General features: G+C 43.6%; 1 protein-coding gene across 1 annotated transcript in view; it reads right to left on the bottom strand.

Moving 5' to 3' along the window:
* SEMA3D (semaphorin 3D) overlaps positions 1–11,893 on the bottom strand; it is a 132,416-nt gene extending 120,523 nt beyond the window's left edge. The window contains exon 1 of the mRNA XM_042053610.1: positions 11,736–11,893. The gene's annotated coding sequence lies outside the window, so the exon portion shown is untranslated. The remainder of the gene's footprint in view (positions 1–11,735) is intronic.
* Between the last annotated feature and the right edge of the window lie 369 nt (positions 11,894–12,262).

The raw sequence follows: 12,262 nt of genomic DNA, 5'->3' as shown, positions 1-12,262 counted from the left end.
ACATCTTGGGATGTTGTTAGTCTGTGTAAGGACAGCTTCAAGGAAACAGGAGAAGTGGGAGCTCTATCAAGTAGCTAGATTTTAATAAAAGGTTTCCTGAATGTTTTACAAGAAAAAACAGGAAGAAAACACAAGTTCTTTGAGGTGGTTTCTGTAATTCTTTTAAAAGAACATTTCAGCAAATACTGAAATTCTTTCTTGAAAAAGACATTTTTTCCCCCCCTTAAAATCAAGCTTAGTTGATTTTATTTGATCCTTTTATTCTTAAGATAACATTCATCTTGCCTAACTTCAACCATCTAAAGTTCAGGCATTGTCTTGGCTCCCTCCAGAAAGGGTGGAGACAGGCACTGCCAGGGTGAATTCATCCCCTGGCTCAGATACTGCGTTGCCCCTGGGAGCACCTCATCCCTGTACAGAAAACAGAGGAAGATTAGGGAACCATCTTACACTTCAGGCAAGTGAAATAAGTCTCATCTTAATTAGCTTTTCCACTCACTGTACTTGCATTGCTACAATATCTGAACATCCGGACTTTCCAAACCTGTAATTCTCACACTCTTTCTATGATAAATGCTAATTTTTACTCATTTACAGACACATACAGCTAAGGGAGGTAGAGGCCAAGTTCTAGACCTCCAAAGGTATTTAGCAAGTTAATTGTCTAAATTAGGCATTTTTCAGGCAGCTGACAAATACTCAGTGATGTAGACAAAGAAGTGGCAGTTGGGTACCCTTAGGAATTTGCTAGGATCTCAGCAGAAATGACTTGCCTAAGGATGTATGTCATAGAATTAACCCCAGGTCTCTTGAGCTGCTGTCCTAACCTTTGCAATGTCCTTAACATCAAGCAAATTCTCTGCTGTTTTTTGAATAAAACTTTTGAAGTATTTACAGTTATGTCTTCTTCTCTGTCAAACTCTAACAAGCTATGCACACTCCAAGCCTTTCATTCTTCCTCATAAATCAAACCTGACTCCAAGCCTCCCTTCTCACTTTTATTGGTCTTCTCTAAGCTATCCTTAGATCTTAAATTAGCAGTAAGAGCACAGTGAGGCCAAAATTCCAGAATTTTTCAGGTGTTACTGTGATACAACTAAACACAGAAACACCAGCACAAAGTTGGATTTTGCACTAAAATCAGTGAAAATACTACATGTGCTTCAGAGTTCTACTCTGGTATGCAGCATCTGAGCACTCTGCATCAGAGCACAGTGCACTGGCATCATGTCTCTTGCACTCAGACAAGTAATTGACCGAGACCTTAAAATTTAAATACTTAGGGCATGTCAATACAAGAGTCCAGACACAGTAAGATGTGAATTAGCAGCACACTGGCTGCTCTGCAATCACATCACACAGAAGTGTGTATATTAGAAGGAAGCAACTTACTTAATTTGGAAGCAACTTACTTAATTTGAACACCAGCCTTAGTTAGGGCAGACACCCTGTGACAGGCAAATGCAGAGTCAGTGTGAGGAAGATACCACTCTGCTCACTGTTATTCCAGTTGAACAGCAGGTGACTCCCACATGCAGACAGACTTTATCAGTCCAGAGCAGGCTTCAGCACTGGATGATACGTGCTTGTTAGAATAATCTTGGGGAGAACTGCTGAATGCTGAGCATGTCCTCTGACTTGCCTGGAACTTGCACCTGGGTTGCAATATGGGTCAATTTATAAAACAGGCTCTGTTCCTTTCATCTGGGAAGATTTTTTTTGGAAATTATCTCATTAAAGTGAAACAGAAAAGCAAGTTTCTGTAGAGAGAGAGGTGTCAGCCCCATACTACTCAAACTAACTACAACATAAAAACATTATTTCTGGTACTACATAAGTGCAGTTCTCTCCTTCTAGAATAGCTGCCTTGATCCCTAACTAATCAAAACTATCCTGTATCAACCTTCAATTACCATCAAAGCCTAACTATGTTTTGTTTTCAGAAACCATAAGCACAGAGTATGGACAGCTTGTGGGAAATACACAGGTAAAGTATCATGCATCTTTCAAGAAAGATATTTGAATAATTGTAAAAGCTTTTCCAGTTTCAGGTTATTAGAGGGATATTTGATCATCTCCTGTATTAACTAGACCACCAAAACCTTACACTGTTACCCTTATACTAAATGCAGTAGCTTGTTTATGGCCTAGCTTTTATTGTCCAAATACAATTCCGTTTCTGGGGATAGCAAGAAAACAAGATTCTGCAACATCCTTTGTATGGAACTGCCTTGCCCATCTTCTGAAACAGAAAGAGTTAAAACTCTTACACCAATATGAGAAAGTTCTGCCCAATCACCCAGCTTCAGAACAAGGAAACGTGTTTGTTCTGTGTCAGGGTTTCCAACCTGTGTCTTTCAAACCACCAGAGGAACAAATTACTTCAGAGTTTTACACACACCAGAGAAACCCACACACCACCCTATCTCTGTAGGGGAATGGAGAGTAAGTGCTTTGGCAGCAAACACTGCCAAAAACTCAAATGCCTATTTTGGGACTTTCTCTTAGCCTAACAGAAAAGCAGGAGGTGGAAATGACAGCTACACAAGAAAAGATACCCATGGGACTGAGGTCACACCTTCAACTGGAGATGTCCAGAAAGAGCTCTGAGCAATTGCTGCAGCCTCCACAGCATAGCTGGGTTTTCCTTCTGAGTGGTGGCACACACAGGCTAAGCCTAGGAAGATTTCCATAATATACTGGCAGCTCAGACCAGACCCCATTGGTGAGATTTGGTAAAACAAGTTGGAAAAAAGCTACTGATCTTCTAGGAGAAAACACTGAAGCCACTGACAGAGGATCCTGAGTCCTGAACACAATGCCCACAGAGTCTTGGTGGCTCTTCAGAACAAAATGTTTCCTCATTGTCAATCACTAATTTCTCCATCCTCCATCAGCACCTTTTCAACTTTTCTAACTGCTTGTGCTCACACATCTTCTCCCATGTGGCTCAAAGCAGAACGAAGAGAGTCAGCACAGTTTAAACAGGGTCATGCTTTCCAAGCATCAAACCAGTATTTTGCTGAGAAAAGAATGAAAACAAATCGTACACGGCCTACTGCAAGGCCTTGTGAGATTCCCCCAGGGCCACCACAACAGACCACTGTAATCTCTGCTGATACTTGCAAAGATAACAATGCTGCTCGTTATCAAAGCCACTGTGTCCCAGTTATTCTGGTCTTACACACTATTTCTCTTATAAAGATGAGTGCAGCACTTTATACATTGTCTAATAGTTTATCTTGGAGATGTCAAATCCTACTTTCCATTGTGTCATGTTGAATTCCTGGATGGAAAATAAAACACAATGAATCCACACACATTCCAAAATGCTTTTCTCACATCACTTCAGTGGCATTTACCTTGTTTGTAGGGAAAGGAAGGAAGGAAAGCACAGGAAGGATGGAAAGTACCTTTTTTTTAACACCATTTACTAGAGCAGATTTTATTACCCATAAATAATGGTGGTAACCTAGGATAAAAATAGAAATAAAGCCTGTCTTCACTAAGAAAATAACTATCCATATTTCATCACTGACCAACTGCAGAACAGCTGTGCCTGTGATATCAATGTTATCACAAAGGCATTTCTACCATTGTTGTGAAAACCTGGCACAAGACCTGAAATCTGTCTGAATTCTCTCCCTTTAACAGTTTAACACTCCACATGTCAGACTGCTACAGTAGAGTACCCCTGGGGAGTGAGAGATTTTTCTCATGTCAGGACCATTTCTGGGAATTGAGAGGATACAGGAAAACTATGCCTGAAGCTTTTATGAAAGCACAAGAGAGAGTTTAACTGTATGAGATGAAATGAGATGAAATTTCAGAGAGGAGTTTGGAAGCAGGAGGTTGAAACCACATGGAGAACTGCTGCAGAAAAAAGGTGAGGATGGTCAATTCCTGTTAGGAAAGACCAAGCCCTTGTGCCACAGGACATGCTGGCAGTAGCACAGACCCAGCACAATGGAAAAACAAGGATAAACCATGCAGAATCTCGCCTCAGCTTTTAAACTCAATACAACAACTGCATTCTGCTTTTTGGGTTTTTTTCCCTTGCTTTGAAAGCAGATGTTTGGGATTGAGACAAACTCCCTGCACTGTTTGCTGCACACACCTTCTGCTTGTCTGTCAGGCTGTGAAAAGCTAGAGAAATTGGCATTGCAGCTTTCAGTAGTGTATTGTGCCTCAGTATCCATTCTTCATCCTTACACATCAATGTACAACAGCAACAAATTGAGAAAAAACCCAATCCTTCCATCATTCCGTCACTTTAAGACCCAAAGCACAGTAACTCATCTTTCACCATGTAGGAAGGATTCGATTTTAAGTACCATTGAGGAGATAACTGTCTGTGTTTCGAGTTTCATAATGGCGCTCGTGTTGCCATTTAGGAAAGTAATGAGCTGTAGCAAAGTCACAAGAAGCAAAGGACACAGGAGCTTTGGTCTCCTGAGGACAGCATAGTAATTTATCTGTACTTAGAAGTGTAAAACTCTTTAGGGAAAGAAAAAAAAAAAAAACACCTAAAATCCAAATCACAGACATGTGAATTTGCAGTCAGATACCTTAAGAAAATCAGCCCATTTCCCCCTTCATATAAATTTTATTATGTGAGTTTAATCCATCTTCAGCCTTCAGCTTATTTTATCTAAGGACAGAAAATCTTTCCATGTGTAAACTCCCTTAACTTCACTGAAAGATGCACAGGTTGTTGGGATGTTACACTGGGGAGGATATTTCTTTGGCATAAATCCATTTTTTACTTTTTTTCAAGGCAGCTTTATGAGATGAAATTTATCTGCTTTTTGTAGATGTCACTAGAGGACTCTAAACACCGAATCGTAACTCCAAAACAAACCAGTACACTGCAAATAGTATTACCCAGGACATTCATCTTAAAAAGATAGACAGCATAGAGCAGCACAGCTAAATGCACCTTTTTTTCCTAGAAAGAGCACCTAAAAGACCCTTGGACCTGAGCAGTGTTAGTAACTCCCTTAGATGCACCAATTTTCTTACTTTTTCCTCAGTTAGGTGGGGGTGACATTCCAAAAATTACATCAAGTCAGCTTTTCCTTAAAGCCTTTAAAGCTTTGAGTTCAATTTGCAAAACAATAAATTGAGTCTTAATATAAACACCTTGGATTTCATGAGGTCTGAGAAAACCTCACTTCTGACAAGATTACAGATTGTATAAGACATCAGATCAACTGACCACAATGATTCAGGCTGTAGTTATGTAAAGCATCCTTGCCTATTAAAATAGTCTTAGGAAAAAATCAGATTAATAACAGAGATTTATGATATTAACTGACTCTTCAGTCAGCCAAGTTCAGCCTTAAAGACCAGGATAAAACCTGTCTTCTGCTTTTACCATGCTTTACATGTAGCCAAACCTGCCAACAGCACGTGGGCCACAACAGAGCTGTGCCTGCTCAGTGCCCGTGGTGCTCAGAACCAGGCACTGCTCTGCCCACCTCACCTGCAAAGCTGGGGTGGGCTCCACGTGTGCCCAGTTCTCCCACAGACTGAAAGGAGAAGATCCACCTCTCCCAACACCTCTCATCCAGCCGCCCCAGGGTTAGCACGCTCCTTCAGGAACAGGTAGGATTTGTCTCCTCATGATTAATTCAATGGCATAGCTCAGTATCAAGTAGGAAGTATCAACACTGATATCAAAACCTTAATTGGGGCAGATCCAGTAAAGAAGTTTTCCCCCTGGGAGATGGTGCAGCAACTATGCCAGTCTCTTTCTGTTGGGCCTGCCAACACAACACTTGCAAAAGAGTGGAACTGAGGTGGCTGGGAAAGCCACGCTCCAGAACACCAGCAACACCACTGCTCTGCAACCTACATCTGGAAAACTGCCCTTCCAGGTCACCTCAGCACCTGAGCCACTGAAATATGCGCTTGAGATTTCTTTTACATTTTAGTTTTTATTTTAATTATTGGCAGAAGTAAAAGACTGACCCTACATAGTCATGGACAGACCTACTGATTCTACTCCTATCTGTGTGCTGGGAGAGCTCATGGCTCCCCAAATGAGTCCCATGGAAGGGGGCTTTGGAACTTGATTATCTTCCAGGTCCCTTCCAACCCAAACCATTTTATGATTCCGTGATGTCTGACAGGCCCCTCCCAATGTTACTGAAACATAGCTAATAAATTAATGAAAGCTGCTTTTAATGAGAAGAGGTTCACTGCTTGTAACTACTGACTATATAAACACAAATGGCAAATTTGTACCTATGTCTTCTCTGATTTCTATTGAACAAAAATGGATCTTCAGAGAGATGTAACATGCAATTGCTCTATTAGTAGGACATAGTATAGTAACAGCTTTGAAGATTTATTTATGTTCTTAATAAAGGTTTTCAAGCACCTGCTTAAGAAAGTGAAATAAGACATGAAATTAAGTAAAGGATTTATTTAAAGGTCATTTATATGCAGGGGGAACCTTTCTTTCACAAGTCAAGAGAATGGACATGGGAATGCTACATCCTGCAAAGCTACAGATTATGATAGTGCAGAGAACTTTACAGTCAGAGCTCATTCTTACTGTAAATCTTGGAGAAAATGAACTGCATTTGCAACAGCCTATAACTACTTGTCATTGCTCTTTATTTCCCTCTCTCCAAGTGGAGCTCTCTAGATACCCAAGGATGTTATGAACATTTTTCCTTTATTACACTGTTCTAAAGCCTTTTAGCATAAGCCTTCATAAAACTTCACACATATGCATTATAAAATTACAGGGAATAAGTTCCATATGAAAAATTCATCATATTTCTCCTTACTATTTTTCAGCAGAGATTCTGACATTAAGCATGAGAGCAACAGACATTGTTTTACTTCTTCATTGTGGAAGGGGAAAAAAAAAATCAACTTTTTGCTTTTGGTTAAGAAAGAATTTTTTACATACTCCCTCTTTGCAGTCTTTCCCTTGCAAAACCAAAAAAGGATTTTAGACAGACAAAAAGTAACCACAATTATATGGAGTGTGTCATTGATAAATTCCAGGGGAATACAACAAGCTAGGTAGGCACATACCATTATGTGGTATCTAGCTGTTATTTGATAGCTGTTCAAAATCTTAACATTCTAGCCAAGATTAAGCTGGAACATTTGGCTACATCAGCCCTCAGGACTGCACTTAACTTTTAAAAGGCTTGATCTCACTCTAGGCTTAGACTTTAGGAAAGTAACTCTTTCAAGAGAACATTTTACACAGCAGCCTATCTCTAAACAAGTGCTTAAGTCTCTTGAAGTCACTACGGACAGACAGACTGAGAACAGGCCCAAGTCTTTCATTTTATGACAGCCTTAGTTTTGTATAATTTTAGTTAATCCTAGGCTTTCTGTTCCCAGTGCATTTAGTTGTGAGTTATGCTGACACAAGATGAGATCAGACTTGGTGCTGCAGTGTCTTCAGGAATTTTGGAAGAGGATGTTCCAGGAAAATTGGTAACTTCTCTTCTGCCCACCCCCTTGGAGAAAGAAAATAAGAAAGCAACAACAACCCAGCACGTCATTGGAGTATGTTTAGATGTTACAGAGGTTTTAGCCTCTCTTCTGCTGCATGACATCTGCTTCCTGCAAGTCTCCTGATTCCCTGACCAACTAAATTGGAAACAGTTTAATTATGGTTATTTATTTTGCTTTTAAACTGACCACATTATAAGAAAAAGCTCACACAACTCTTCTGTTTATAGTAGCACAGGAAGAAAAATATGCAAAGATGTACAAAAAAGGATAAGTGTTACTGAAAGCTGAGTAATATGCACAGTGTGAAATTCATGCAGTGCAGAAAGTCCTCACGAGTTACAGGTCTCCACGTACCCATAAGCTCTAAAGCATGAATTTGTCTTTAGCCATATATATTCTGAGCCCTTTAGGATTTGTTCTGAAAATTAAGTTTGAAAATAAATGCCTCTAATGTCCTGTGCTTAGTCTGACCAGGGAAACTATTAGGTAAACTCTCAGGTACCAGCAGAGCTCTGAACATTAATCACATTTTCCAGTTACGTTGTGGGGAAGTGCAATGGATTAGTTAAGGCCAGTTTAATGTCCCAGGCTTAAACTACCACACCCATCACACTGATAGTCAATTGAGTCAATGATTCAACACAGATGGGAATCCAGGTTCGTCTTGGCTTACTGTTATCTCTTCTGCCCATTAGGTTATGTGACTTCCATAAATGATTTTGCAGTTCCCGTTAAGAGAAAATAAATCCACATGATGCTAAATGCTGCTTCCCAGCTGTAATGCAAAGTGGAATTTTGGACCACAGTGCTGCTTCCTGACTCATCCTGGATCCCCTCCATGTGACGTTGGATCCATCTAAGCTGGAGAGAGCAGAATAGAAGAGCTGTGTTTTTTTCTTTTTGCTTTTTTCTCTTTTTCTATCACCCACTGTCAGATAACACGTGCGTGTTCTCGCAGCATGTCTCTAGAACATGGAAAAAAACCAACAATACCAGAGAGGGGCCTTTCTGAATACACAAGGATAGAAAGGAGAAGATAAAAGGGCCAAAGATTTATACAGGGATTATTTAAATAATGACTCACTGCCATTGCTAAGTTTGTAAAATATATAAAACCCAGACAAATGTTGGGGCAGGGGGAAACTGTGTTAAGAAGTGCGACAGAGGTGCAGCATTATGAAGAAGTTAAAAATAGCACACCCATGGAGCAGAATTTCCTTCACACATAAATACAGCTTCACATCTCATGCACATGGCTTTACTGTGAGCTTCTCTGTTGCTTGTTTGCAGCTGGAGAAAATCCAGAAAGCAAGGAAAACAAACACATCACACGTTCTCTGCGTCTATCTGATTTAATGACGTTTAGCACACACCTTTGGCTCTTTCCAGGGGTTAAAAAGACAAAGGGCCAAATATAGCTCCGGCAATCCCGCAGGCTGCCGTGCCAGGAGAGCGTGGTGGGAAAGCCTGCTTAACCAGCCCCAAAGGATTCCCTCATGGAGGAAACCTCAAAGAGCACAGAGGTGGCTCAGTGGCCAATTCCAGCACCAGGGGTTTTAGCCAAAGAAATCCTGGCATGTGCTGGGAATTCAGCTGATTCCCAGCTGATGAATCAGCCTCTGTGGATCCGCAGGTGACTGGCATGTCTACATTGCAGTGGCACATGGTGAAGAGACATCTGAGATTACAGCTGCTGGGTTTTTAACAACAAAAAGGATGAGAGGAAAAGCAAAACAGGGATTAAGAAAGAATCCAGAAAGACATCATTATTTTGGCCACCCTGAGCTAACAGCAGGCTCACAGGGTGACTCCAGTGATTATGGCCTTCTGCCAGTTAAACTGTAAAGATCCTGCCTGTGTGGGACATTTGCTCCTCTGCTTGTTTTGTGACATGGAGGAGAGGCTGAGCATACCCCTTCTGCGAGGATCAAAATCAGGACAGGTGCTATTGGGAGCATTTCAGCCTCTGCCTTTGCTTTTGAATACCTTGCTGTTTACATGGTTAGCTGCTTAATTATCATTACTTGATCTCTGGGTAATAAAGACGCATTATCCTCAAACACTTTAAAGGGCTCTTTCCCAGTGAACAACATCTATTTCCACTTAACATTCTAGCTTAATTAAAACTTCCCCCCTCCCCCCCCCCAGGGCCTTTTTTCATTTGATTCAATTGCAAAATCCCAGTAGAATGTCCAGGCTGCAGCATAATTTGCGTAATGAACACAGTGGTGTCTGCACTGAAAACATCACCTCTCAGAAAACAAAAAAAAACAAAAACAAAAACAAAAAAAAATTTAAAAATTGGGAAGCAGAGTAAGATCAGAGCAATTACAGTGTTTTGGAAGGCTGGATGATGGCACAACCTGCAGCTCAGAGAGAAGCAGGCAGATGCCAGTACTTGGGACTGGGGTCCAAACGAGGTATCAATCTTCTGGGGAGCTGACGGTAGCTACTCACCAAGACAAAGATGAGGGCAGGAATACAACTCAAAATTATATCTTTCTGATATTAGTCACCTTACTCAGTACTACTGAAAGACACTTTTTCCTTCTTGGGATTATTATCCTGAAAGCACCTACCAGCTCTTGTAATAGAAGTCATACTTGTATGTTGAGACACAGCAAAGACTGGTGAAGCTGCTATTTCCATTTCTGGTTAAAACACTCCTTGGGCAGAGCCCACATAATGACTGTAGGAGACTTTGATTCACAACTCTCAGTGCTTCAGCACTGCACCTAATGCGAGCCTGTTCTGTTGCCCACACCCTGAGAATCCCTGCTGGATTGATCCAGTCGTAAGAAGAGGGAAAGCAAATTTAGTTCCTGGATCTCAGGCTAGTCTGGATATCTAAGCCAAAATAAAGTTCAACTAAAAGTGAAGCCAAGCTGCTCAGCCTGATCAAGACTACAATGGTTCAATTTATGAGATATCTCAGAGCAGGACTTGTCTTGGAAATTTTAAGAAAAAGAGGTGTGGCACCTGCAGAATTTGGATATCTCTGTTTGACAGTAGGTTTAAAATTATGGATTAAAATACCCCAATTCCTCTTTAGAAAGCTATTTAGACACAAAATTTTCACCAAAGACCTTGGCCCTTACACACTTTGCAGGAGATTATGTACTTTTCTGGATCAAACTCATAATAACCTAAATCAACTAACAAAAAAGGAAAAAGGAAAAATCACATCAATTATACTAATGAGGACTTGAAAAACAGTATTGAAGTGATGTGCCATTAGCACTAAACACCTCCAAATGGTGAACAGCGAAATCAAGTCTCTTTACTTGTCCCCCAGATTTGCAAGTAAAAGAAGTGACATGCTACAATTCTTCAAGTTCTTGCCTGCATCTTCCCGGCCTCTGTCAGAGCCACAGACACAGTGTGAGCTGCTGCTTTCTCAGCTTCTGGTCCCATTTATCTCTATTATCCTTGGACAAGTTGTCCCAATTCAAATGGAAGTGAAGCTCTTTCTGAGGAAACATAGGTGGCTGCTTTGTGCTTCTGCAGCACAGTCACCGATTACCTAACGCGCTCAGGAATGTTTCCCTTCTACAAGCAACAACTTTCATTTTGCAATATTCGCTGCAAAACAAGCAGCTGTCCCACCCTGGGAGTTCCTTCACAAAGTGAAGTGGAGGTGTCCCTGTGAGCATGCGAATGATCTCCTTTCAGCGAGCGCCCCGGGCCAGCCAGGTGCTCTGTGCTGCCGGGGATGGACGCGCTCAGCAGTCGCGCTCACGGCGATGCTGGAGGACTGTATGGAAAGGAAGGAATTCTGCCACCGGTCCAGCAAGCAACAGTTCTGCTGAGGAGCACGGGCAGATCACGCCCTGCTGCCTTCCCAGAGCCCGGAGCCACCTCTGCGGAGCAGAAACAGGCGCAGGGGTGCCGGGCTGAGCGCACGAACTCGCACGAACTCCTCTCCCATCTCACAGCCTTTAATCCCCGCTCCCCAAAACTGCCTCCTTCTCTCCGTTCACCCCCAAGCCCACCCCTGGTAGAGCCTAACCCTTTCCTAAGCCAGCCCCATCTCCCCGCTGACAGCGAGGCAGGTGGCCCGGGGGCCGCCAGGTGCCGGCACCGCTCCGCTCCTGCCGGGGCAACCCCGGAGGCGCCCGGGGCAGATGCGAGCGGAGGGTCCGGGACAGGCAGAGGGAACCCCCGCACCCTCCCACACCGCCCTCCACCCCTTCTCCGCGGCGGCGGAAAGCGCCCCAGCGACCCGGAGCCGCGGGGCCGGCCGGTACCTGCCGGGGCTGGAGAGCGGCCGGAGCGCTGAGAGGCCCGGGCCGGGGCCGGGGCCGGGCTGTCGGAGGCGCTGCGAGCGGAGCGCGGCGGCTCCTCCCCGGCGGCGGCGGCGGCAGCAGCGGAGGGTCTCGCTCCTTCTGCGCCGACTGTCAGACTTTTCCTCGGCCGCCCTCCCTCCATCCCGCCACCCCTTTCCACTCCCTCGCACGCACATGCACACCCCTCCAGCAAATGGGCTGCCGCCTGAGAGTGCGCCTGTGTGTCCGGGTGTCTGTCAGCCGGCGCGGGCACACCCCCAGGGCTCCGCCGCAGGTCCGGCACCCGGCCCGGCACCCGGCGGCTCCTGAGACGTGTCGGGGTGCGCACACCAACACCGACCGTGGCAGCGATGTGCCCACCCTGGGATCCTGAGCCCGTGTGCTTTCCCTGGACCACAGCCCCCTCCTGCACTGCCAGATCGCGCACCTGCGAGCTCTCACAGGAGCATCCCGACCTAACGCTGGGATCGCCGTGCGCGGCTGCTGCT

This window comes from Corvus kubaryi, unplaced genomic scaffold (assembly GCF_017639235.1).
Source record: "Corvus kubaryi isolate FWS band 111438036 unplaced genomic scaffold, C.kubaryi_AGA036_p1.0 135, whole genome shotgun sequence".
In the NCBI taxonomy this organism is placed as follows: domain Eukaryota; kingdom Metazoa; phylum Chordata; class Aves; order Passeriformes; family Corvidae; genus Corvus; species Corvus kubaryi.
This window is presented reverse-complemented; position numbering and strand designations above follow the sequence as displayed.